Raw genomic sequence first — 10,189 nt, forward strand, 5'->3', positions numbered from 1 at the left:
TAAACGTTTGTTCATTAAATGGCATTAATCAATACCCCCTTCCCCCCAGTCAAAACGGTTTGGATGTTTATAACAGTCAGTGGCAGCCAAAAAGTTAATTAATGAAAAAACAGAACAGTAGAAGTAGGGATTTCCCAAACAATCATTTTTTTCCTGATTACCAATTATCTTTACGATTAGTCGATTAGTCTAACAATTATTTTATTTTAGTTTTTTATGAATCAAACAATTATTTTTGGGTTGATGATTATTAATTCATGCCCTGCGATTGGCTGGTCACCAATTCAGTGTATCCTTTGCCGGATGGCCAAGGTCAGCTGGGATAGGCTTCAGCACCCCCCGCGGCCCTTGTAAGGATAAGCAGGGCACAAAATAAATGAATGAAAAAAGGATTATTAATTCGCAAAATCATTAATACTTCTTTAAATTATTTTTTATTGAATGAACAGTCACATTACATCCTTATGATTTAAGCCCCCCTACCAAATCATTTTGATTATGAAAGTCAATTTTAACACACTACACACAATAGATTCCTAGACATTTATTGAAGTTAAAGCATACACAATCAAATAAAAACAGTACGGGTAAGGAGCTGTTAAAAAAAAGAAAGAAAGAAAATACATATTGAAGTCTAAATGCCAAGTAAGCAGTTTCGGTGGAAGGAGTTGATTTACATTATTTAAAATTCAGTTATACCTTGACTTACGAATGCCTCTAGGTACAACATTTTCAGGTTACCGTATTTTCACACCTATAAGGCGCACTTAAAAGTCTAAAATTTTATCTAAATTGGTTGATGAGCCCAATTGGTCGGTGTGTATTGTCTGTGCACTAAATTCAATTTTCAACCACTTGAGTGACTGGTTTTATTTTTTGCTGGCACCCTACTTATTGCGATCAACCCAGCGGACGTTCACCCAAAAGATAGCCTGCCCGCGCATTTCAAGCATTACGGTAAATCCATTCAAAACATCCCAGGGGAGTGGCAAGGCATCTGACTTCCGTGTGCTTGCAGCGCTTTTAACCCTCAAAAACACTCTTAATACTCATCGAAACAGCATATTAGAGCTATACAGATGAAATGCCTGAAGTGAATGACAACACAATGCGGGTGTGAACGCCATGGATCGAACACAATTTAACAGCTTTACTAACGGATTGCTAACAGATTGCTAAAGTGTTGGCCAGCACTGTTTGCGCTTTCGCCAAAGCTGGAATCAAATTCACGGAATACACAACTCTAACTGACAGTGGAGCCTAGCATGTTAAACGCCGAACTCTTTATATCAGTGTACCGTTGACCTCAATAAAGCATTATCAAACTTAGTTTTGCTTGTGCTGTCTTTAAAAAAACATGCTAGTGCCTAGCCTAACATACGCTAGCAGCTAGCATAACAGACGCTAGCGGCTAGCATAACAGACGCTAGCCTAGTGTCATGCTAGCGCCTTATCGGACGAAGCGTCCAATGTATTGACAAAAAACTGAAAATATATCCGCAAATGAGACTGCGCCCTATTACACGGTGAGTTTTATAGGTGTGAAAATACCGTACGTAACTTTTAAAGATGCAAATAAGTGTCTCAAGATACGAAAAAAGATCCAAGTTACGTAAAAGTCAATAAATTTCCTATATCTGTTATTTTGGGCTCTCCTTGGCCTTCTCACAACAACCCTCCATATTCCTTGGGGGGGGGGGGGTCTGCTTATGCTTGGAAGAAGCTGTTGCCGAGTGCCTTCATTAGACTCACAGTCGACAACAACTCTTCCTGTTTCAGGATTCTCTTTTGTTTTTTTCACCACCGGTCGTCGTTATGGGCTCTAAGTTTTTAAGTTTTGCTTGGAGGAAGCTGTGGCCGCCGAGTGCCTTTGACAAACCCACAGTGAGCAAAATTTTGTCGCGGGGGCAGGCAATGGGGCTTCTTGTCAGTAAGGAGGACGTTGACGAGTTGGTCGAGGGGCACCAAAACGAACTCTCAACGGAGCAGGAGTTAATGCAACGCTCGGCAAAACACGAGGAATTCAACGAGAAGGCGGCTTGTGCATTTTAGAAACATTATTAAAAGTCGTCAAAGGCAATTGTCTTTGGATCGATTTTTCTCAAAACGTCTGTCAACAAGCACCGCCGAAGGGGAACTTAAATCCAAACAGGTAAGAAGCAGTGGCGATAAATAAAAAGGGTGATATATTAGATGCCAAATAAATAATAAAACGTTAATGAAAAAGATTAAAAGTTCAATGTAATGTATTGAAATCTTAATTTTATGTTTATTAGATGTGTTCGTGTGCTCTCTGCCTCTGTTGCCTAACATTAGCTTCCTGACACTTGTGCACATGCTCTTCAACATAAATAGATTTTGCATGTTTATTCCTTTAAATGGATTATTAAATAATTTCATGATCATTTTCTTTCATTCTTGTGTGTCTTCACACTTTTCCTACAAAATTGGGAACACTTTGATTATTTTTTAAGGGTTTAGTTGGTAGTTTTGTGGGGACCGTGAAACCAATTAGAGTATTTACATATAAAGTACTGCTCGACTTACAAAATTTTCAACTTGCGAAAAAAGTTCTGGAACCAATTAATTTCATAAGTAGAGGTACGACTGTAATTCACTACTGCACATGGCTTTTCCTGGCATAGGCTGGGGAATTTTTTCCCCCTACTGGATTCTTTTTGTGCATCCAGTGCCTGCAAGACATAGAAAGGGAATGTTAATATTCCTACAAATTGGAGCAGTTTGTGCTATTTACAATAGAGCAAATACATGTCATCTCATTTTCTTAACCACTTTGTCCTCATTAGGTTCGTGGGGGGGTTTGGACTTTATCCCAGCTGACTCCGGGCCAGAGGTGGGGGACACCCTGAATCGGTGTCCAGCCGATCACAGTGCACAAGGAGATGGACAATTGTGCACACTCACACCCATACCTAGGGGCAATTTAGAGTGTTTAATCAGCCTACAATGCATGTTTTTGGAATGTGGGAGAAAACCAGAGTACCCGGAGGAAACCCACGCAGGCCCGGGGAGACTGCAATCCACTGATTGTATAGCCAACATACGAGATTGGTGGAAAGGTTTCCTCTTATGGGTTGGTACGAAAACCTGCACCCACTACCCCTTTGTGGAATTATTTGCCTACCCTGGATTTAGAGTGTGGTTGGTGGTCATTCGGTTGACACCTTAAGAGGCTGAACCTGTTTGATGGGTGCATATGGCTCTGAGCTAAAATATGGAAACCTGTAGCGAGAGAGCCGAGTCCCGAACGCACAAACTGGAACGTTACGTCGGCACTGTGGCACTGTGGCATTGATTTTTTTTCATGAGAGTCTTCTGCATCCATTCTCACATTGATACTCATTGATATTCATAGATTAGCAACAGCGTAACAACGTTGTCAGAATAATTCAGATACTTTTTGTACTTCAAAAGTGGTAAAACGACTAAAAAATTACATTTGGCTCGCTCTTTCAAAAAGGTTCCCGACCCCTGTGCTACAGCATACACGGGTGCCGCTTCAATACATGGGTGGAAAACTGCCAGAGATCCTAATATACCGGCATTTTAATTGTGCCGCTGTTTTCTTCCTCGCCCGAAAGGCTGGTATCCGAGCCTTTCCATTTTAGCTGTGCAAACGCATTCGCAACTGACTTTATGGTGAAATGCATTTACATCAATCGTCGACAGTATGTTTACGTCATCGATGGCGTCGACTAGTCCGGACAGCTCTAGTAAAAAAATTGTTCACCTGTTTCCTTAGTTTCTAAGATGTATGCAAATGTTACTGTATTGACCAGGGGTGGCCAAGTCCGGTCCTCAAGAGCCCCTATCCAGTCTGTTTTCCATATCTCCCTCCTCTACCACACCTGAAACAAATGATCCAGAGTCCGGAAGCTTCATACCGATCCCGATTATTTGATTCAGGTGTGTTGGTGGAGGGACACATGGAAAACAGACTGGATAGGGGCACTCGCGGACCGGACTTGGCCACCCTCGGTGTAGACAATGAAAAAAATTGTTCATTTTTAAAGCACCTCTGGCTCGACTATCACTTTCAATAACAATCAGTGGGTTAAAAACAAAAATCAGCTGGGATAGGCTCCAGCACCCCCTGCGACCATAGTGAGGATGAAGCAGTTCAGAAAAGGAATGAATGAAAAGATGACCAGGAAATGTCAAACATTTCTACATGGTATATAGAGTATAAAAAAATGTAAAATCAATATACTATATTGATTAATTTTCCGTACCACTTCACTCACAAGGGTCGCGGGCGTTTCTGGAGACTATCCTAGCCAACCATTGGTGGCCAGCCAATATATATATATACATTTATATACAGTGCTACATCTACTAATGAATGTTTCTACATACAATTTTTTCAGGTTATGAAACACTTTGAGATGCAAAATACTGTTTTAAGTTATGAAAAGCTGTGCAACTTACGAAAGATCAAGCTAGGCAAAAGTGCAGATTCTTTGATACAGTGGCATTTAAAAGTGTTGCTCATGAGTGCCCTCTCTGGATTTAGCAGAAAAGACAGGCTCACTTGCTACCCATCTCGCTCACAACATCCACACAGCATAGCCTCATTGATACCTATTTATAGTCATGGGCGCTATACCGATCACCCCTTGCCCCCGCGAATGCATCACGTCGCCAAACACAAGCGACACTACAATACACTACTGGCAGGCCTGGCGGCTTGAGTGGTTAGCATGTTCTCCCTGGGCCTGCGTGGGTTTACTCCGGGTACACATTCCAAAAACATGCATGGAAGGCTGATTGGACACCCTTAATTGCCCCAGGAAAGAATGTGAGAGTGAATGGTTGTCCGTCTCCTTGTGCCCTGCGATCGGCTGGCCACTGATTCAGGGTGTTCCCCGTCTCTGTCCCGAAGTCAGCTGGGATAGGCTCCAGCACCCCCTGCAACCCTAATGAGGATAAAGCGGTTCAGAAAATGAATGAATGCTGGAGTTGGTTTCCTATTATCTCCCAACACCTTTCTGTCCTCCCATTGGCAGTGGCTCTATGAATGTGCAAGGTTAGCGTGCTGGAGAAGCCAGCCAGTTTTGCAGATGAACCATCGCGTCAAAGAGTAATTAGTGAGTCAAGATATGACCGTCCTCATCTCTCTGTAGGCGCGTGTGCGGTCGATTGGTCGCCGGTCTTTTGGTCGCCGTCTTTTGGTCGCCGGTCTTTTGGTCGCCGGTCTTTTGGTTGCGGTCTTTTGGTCTCGGTCTTTTGGTCGCCCCGACCGCGACAACGGGCGACCAAAAGACCGGCGCCTAAAAGACCGACGACCAAAAGACTGGCGACAAAACAAGGTAAAACAACACGGTCTACACATCAATAAAAGCCAACAATGGCCATGAGCAGTTTCACTGAGCCGACGTGTGGGTGTATAAGAGTTTGTATGTACATGCGTTGTCCCTTTAAGAAGCTACGTCAGTCAGGGTCTTAACAAGTTATCCAACAAAAAACAATAAAAGTCCGGGAAATTTGGAGCTTTTCTATAGCCTAATAATTACTAGGGCATTAAGTATGACTAAATAGTAATTTGCAGTTTGTATTTAGGGAATTTGAGCAACGATTTAAATGGTAATTATCACTTACCTTCCGGGCGACCAAAAGACCGGCGACCAAAAGATTGGCGACCAAAAGACCGGCGACCAATCGACCGTGTACCCTGGAGGCGAGTTCCTGATATTTGTGCCGCCCCTCGTTCGTCACTGAGTTATTTCTTGAGTTTTTCTCAGTATGCCTAAAGACTCCCCATCTCATTTTCTGAACCGCTTTATCCTCATTAGGGTTGCGGGGGGTCTATCCCAGCTGACTCCAGGCCAGAGGCAGGGGACACCCTGAATTGGTGGCCAGCCGATCGCAGGGCACAAGGAGACAGACAACCATGCACACTCACACCCATACCTAGGGGCAATTTAGAGTGTCCAATCAGCCTACCATGCATGTCTTTGGAATGTGAAAGGAAAACCACGCAAGGGAGAACATGCAAACTCCACACAGATGGGCATGACCTGGATTTGGAACCAGGACCCCAGAGCTCTGAGGCCGACGCACTTATGCCTAAAGTACGCCTATAAAAAAAGAATAAAAATCAGTCGATATCGATAACTATTGCATCGTTTGTTTTTCAAATTTGAAATTTCAAACTTCTGTGAATAAGTAAATTGATTGCTCATTCGATTATGTAACTATGTTCCAATCAGCTTACCATGCATGTCTTTGGAATGTGGGAGGAAACCGGAGTACCCAGAGAAAACCCACGCAGACCCAGGAAAAACATGCAAATTCCACACAGGTGGACCGATCTGGATTTGAACCCAGGACCCCAGGGCTGTGAGGCCGACGAGCTAACCACTCGAGCCACCTAGCTGCCCTCTCTCTAAATTAAATTAACTTAAATGAAAACAATGTAATGTGCCTGGTGAGTTTCTATCATCATAAAAATTGCTGTGTTCAGTGGTTTGGACACAACTAGCGCGAGACCGAATTAAGTCTTTACATCCCATCTCACTGTAAATGAAAAGCTGTTCTCAACTTATTGTACCTGGTTGAATAAATATTACCTACATACGTCATGTTTAAAAATAGTAGTAGTTTATATTTAGTGCTGGTTTGAACCTGCTTTGGGGGGGTTAGTTACTATGTACATTTTTCAAAATGTATTCTGTCTAATATTACTTTAATTTTATTTAATGTGCAAAAAGAAAAACACATTTACTGTATAATATCTATGGTGTATAAATTATTACCAACTAAAATGCTTTAGTATTACTAAACAAATCAAATAGTTATTTAACTCATGGGCTGCCATTGACGGTGCTAGACGTCCAATCGAATTCAGCTGGGAGGTAGGCAGCAAACAGATGGCCAACTATCATTGTCAATGCCAGTGAATGAGTTAAAGAGCTATTTAGTTAAGAAACTATTTACACCAGTGGTCTCAAACCGGTCCTCAAAGGGCCGCAGTGGGTGCAGGTTTTCATTTCAACTCAACAAGAGGATACCTTTTGCAAGTGTAATCAGTTAATCAGTTGATTGCAGCCAGGTGCTACTTATTTTAGAAGACACCTGATTGGTTAAAATGTCGGCACTGGATCGGTTGGAACAAAAACCAGGACCCACTGCGGCCCTCGGCGGAATCGGTTTGAGACACCTGATTTACACTATTGTCCACAGACTGCTCCAATTTGTATGAATCTTAACATTTTCTTTTTATTTCTTGCAGGCAATGGATGCACAAAAAAATCTAGTTGGGAAACATTTTCCCCAGCCAATGCCAGGAAAAGCCAAGTGCAATATTGAAATATTTTAAATAATCTAAATGAACTACTTGCACAGAAACTGCTTGGATTTTATTGTAAATTATTTTTTCCCTTGGTTGTGCTGTTTTACTTCTGTTCAATAAATTCATTCTTCATTCATTCATTCATTTTCTGAACCACTTTATCCTCCCTAGGGTCGCAGAGGGTGCTGGACCTTATCCTAGCAGAACCGGTGGCCAGCCGATTGCAGGGCATGAGGAGACAGACAACCATTCACTCTCACACTCGTACCTAGGGGCAATTTAGAGTGCATTAGACTAATCATAAATATAATCGAGAGTCGGGAGGAAAAAAAATGTTTGGGTCAACCCTAGTTCATAGCGGCTAGATTGCAGAACGGATTATGCTAATTCAATCTAAAATGCTTCTCTTCTTACAAAAAAATCCAAGTTTTCGAAACAAGTTCTGGAACCAAATAATTTTGTAGTAGTCATCTCATCTCATTTCCTGAACTGTTTTATCCTCATTAGGGTCGTGGGGGGTGCTGGAGCCAATCCCATCTGTCTCCGAGCCAGAGGCGGGGACACCCTGAATCGGTGGCCAGCCAATCGCAGGGCACAAGGAGACGAACAACCATGCACACTCACACCCATACCTAGGGGCTATTTAGAGTGTCCAATCAGCCTACTATGCATGTTTTTGGAATGTGGGAGGAAACCGGAGTACCCGGGGGAAACCCACGCAGGCCCAGGAGAACATGCAAACTCCACACAGGTGGACCGACCTGGACTTGAACCCAGGACCCCAGAGCTGTGAGGCCGACACGCTAACCAGTCGCGTCACCAGTAAAAAAAACAGTTAAAAAAATTACACAACCAAACCTTAAGGCTTAAACTACAGTTTTTAAAAACTTCTTATTAAAAATACATTATTGATAATTGTTTTTTTCTATCTGCTTATATCAATGAAATATGCGCATTAATAATTCAGGTTGGAGGAAAAATATAAATATATTTTTTTTAAAATTAAAAAGTTACTGTTGATGGTTACCGCGCCGGCCGGATCTTATATTTTTCCCCCAGGAGGTTAGTAATCCTATAGTAAACGCACTTTTTTTTCTTAATAGAAGCAAATGAGCATCAGGAAGAGGGAATTTTTTTCCTCTGCATGGAGTAAGCATCTCCCGGCTGTTCTCCAGGGCAGGGTAGGGGCTGGAGATGATGCAGTTGCTAAGCTAGAAACTAGCATTAGCTGCCATAGCAGATGAAATGTTGCGGATCGACAGAGGACAGTCGTAGAGCAGTGAAGCTGATGCCGAATCAATCCTGAATTTCATTGTGAACAACCAACCTGCCATATTAGAGGCCACGAGGCCGATAAAATAAACTATTTATCCCATCCTCCGATGCGTCCTACCGGCAACCTTTCCACGCCTGGTGTCGTGCTTACAACTTGAGGGAGGTCGCGGTATCACTGCCACTGAAACTTGGACACGCGTGGTCACATTCACAGGCAAACTAGTTATGATTATTTCTTGATCAATGGTTAGTTAGCCTTGAGAATTTCTAGGATTAACCGCTTATAGGGAGGGGGCTTCGAGAAAAAAAACAGATGTTGGAGGACACTGCATGACGTGAATGAGGGTGACAGTCATTCGTCATATTTCTGTGGTCACATGCGACTATTAATTCCGACTGGTGAACAGGTTCCATTGTCTGAAGCAATCTGATGCATCTCAGCCAGCCGATTTTCCCCTGAACATGCCCCGAGTGATGAGCGGTGACAGGAGATGACGAGAGGCCGGCTGATGGGGACCACTAACTCGATGCTACCAATTGCTTAAGCACCCCCGCCCCCAACTCATCGTTAAAACTCGTGCGCCAATATTCGATCACCAAGAAGCGATCAGTCCGTGTTTCATGAAAACGCGTGAGCAAGAAGAAACGAAAACCGACTATCGCTTACCTCAGGCGGTGTGTCGAACCAAGTTCCGCGTAGCAGCCATGTTCGGAACCCCACAAGAGTAGAGCCCCCTCCCCAGCCGCCCGTCTTCCGCCAAAGAAATCCCGCTACACTAACGATAAATCCGGATGATGTTGATTTCCGGCTAATTCTGAAATCTTCGCCGATCGAATGGAGCCTTGGTGAAGGGGTTAAGAACGGGCGAAACTCATTTAACCGTGCCTGAGGGGAGGTGGGCATCCAGCCGCCTCCGCCGCTGACACCCCGAACCACTCTCCTGTCACTTCGGCAATGTGCTCTTCTTTTCCGGCTTCTCGGTGGTCGCGTAGGATTGAAATGTCCGCGACGCTAGCGAGGACCACCTGGTGCGATAACTGTCTTGGTCAAGTGTAAGGCTAACATTGGGTAGCCATTAGCTGACACGCTAGCTAATAAAAGACTGACATTGGAATGAAAAGTGGAAGACAGCCCCCACACGCCAAGCTAATGAGCCTTTGGGGGCTGATTAATCCGAACAGCGAAGGTCGAGGAAAAAAACGGCGTAATTTTGCCAGGCACGGTCAACGCTAGTGTGGGCTGACCAGCCCATCCGTGATGTTAATATCGGTGGTCGAAGGAGTGGGGCTGCATTGGGGGCGCACTCCCGATGCCAAGCGAGCACGGTCCCGCGCATTCCAGAGAAATTTCCCACAAAATGGCTGCCAAAACAAACCTACGAGTCTCAGGAATCCAACATTTGTTTTCGTTTTCTGAGATAACGCATTCAATACATTTAGCTCAATCACACACGTGTATGAAAGGGTCTATCTATTATAGTGCTTTCGGAAAAGTTTCAACGCGGTTAGAAACCAGCTCAGTTCATCTTTACAAACTGGATTTTAAAACCAATCACCGCGTCGGAGGTAATTTCGTCCCAAAATACGTCATGCCGATTGGCT

General features: G+C 43.6%; 1 protein-coding gene across 2 annotated transcripts in view; it reads right to left on the reverse strand.

Moving 5' to 3' along the window:
- dyrk1b (dual-specificity tyrosine-(Y)-phosphorylation regulated kinase 1B) overlaps positions 1–10,059 on the reverse strand; it is a 75,815-nt gene extending 65,756 nt beyond the window's left edge. For both annotated transcript variants that reach the window (XM_077597969.1, XM_077597970.1), the window contains exon 1: positions 9,255–10,059. The gene's annotated coding sequence lies outside the window, so the exon portion shown is untranslated. The remainder of the gene's footprint in view (positions 1–9,254) is intronic.
- Positions 10,060–10,189: the final 130 nt, after the last annotated feature.

The sequence above is a fragment of the Stigmatopora argus genome, chromosome 4, assembly GCF_051989625.1.
Source record: "Stigmatopora argus isolate UIUO_Sarg chromosome 4, RoL_Sarg_1.0, whole genome shotgun sequence".
Lineage (NCBI taxonomy): Eukaryota > Metazoa > Chordata > Actinopteri > Syngnathiformes > Syngnathidae > Stigmatopora > Stigmatopora argus.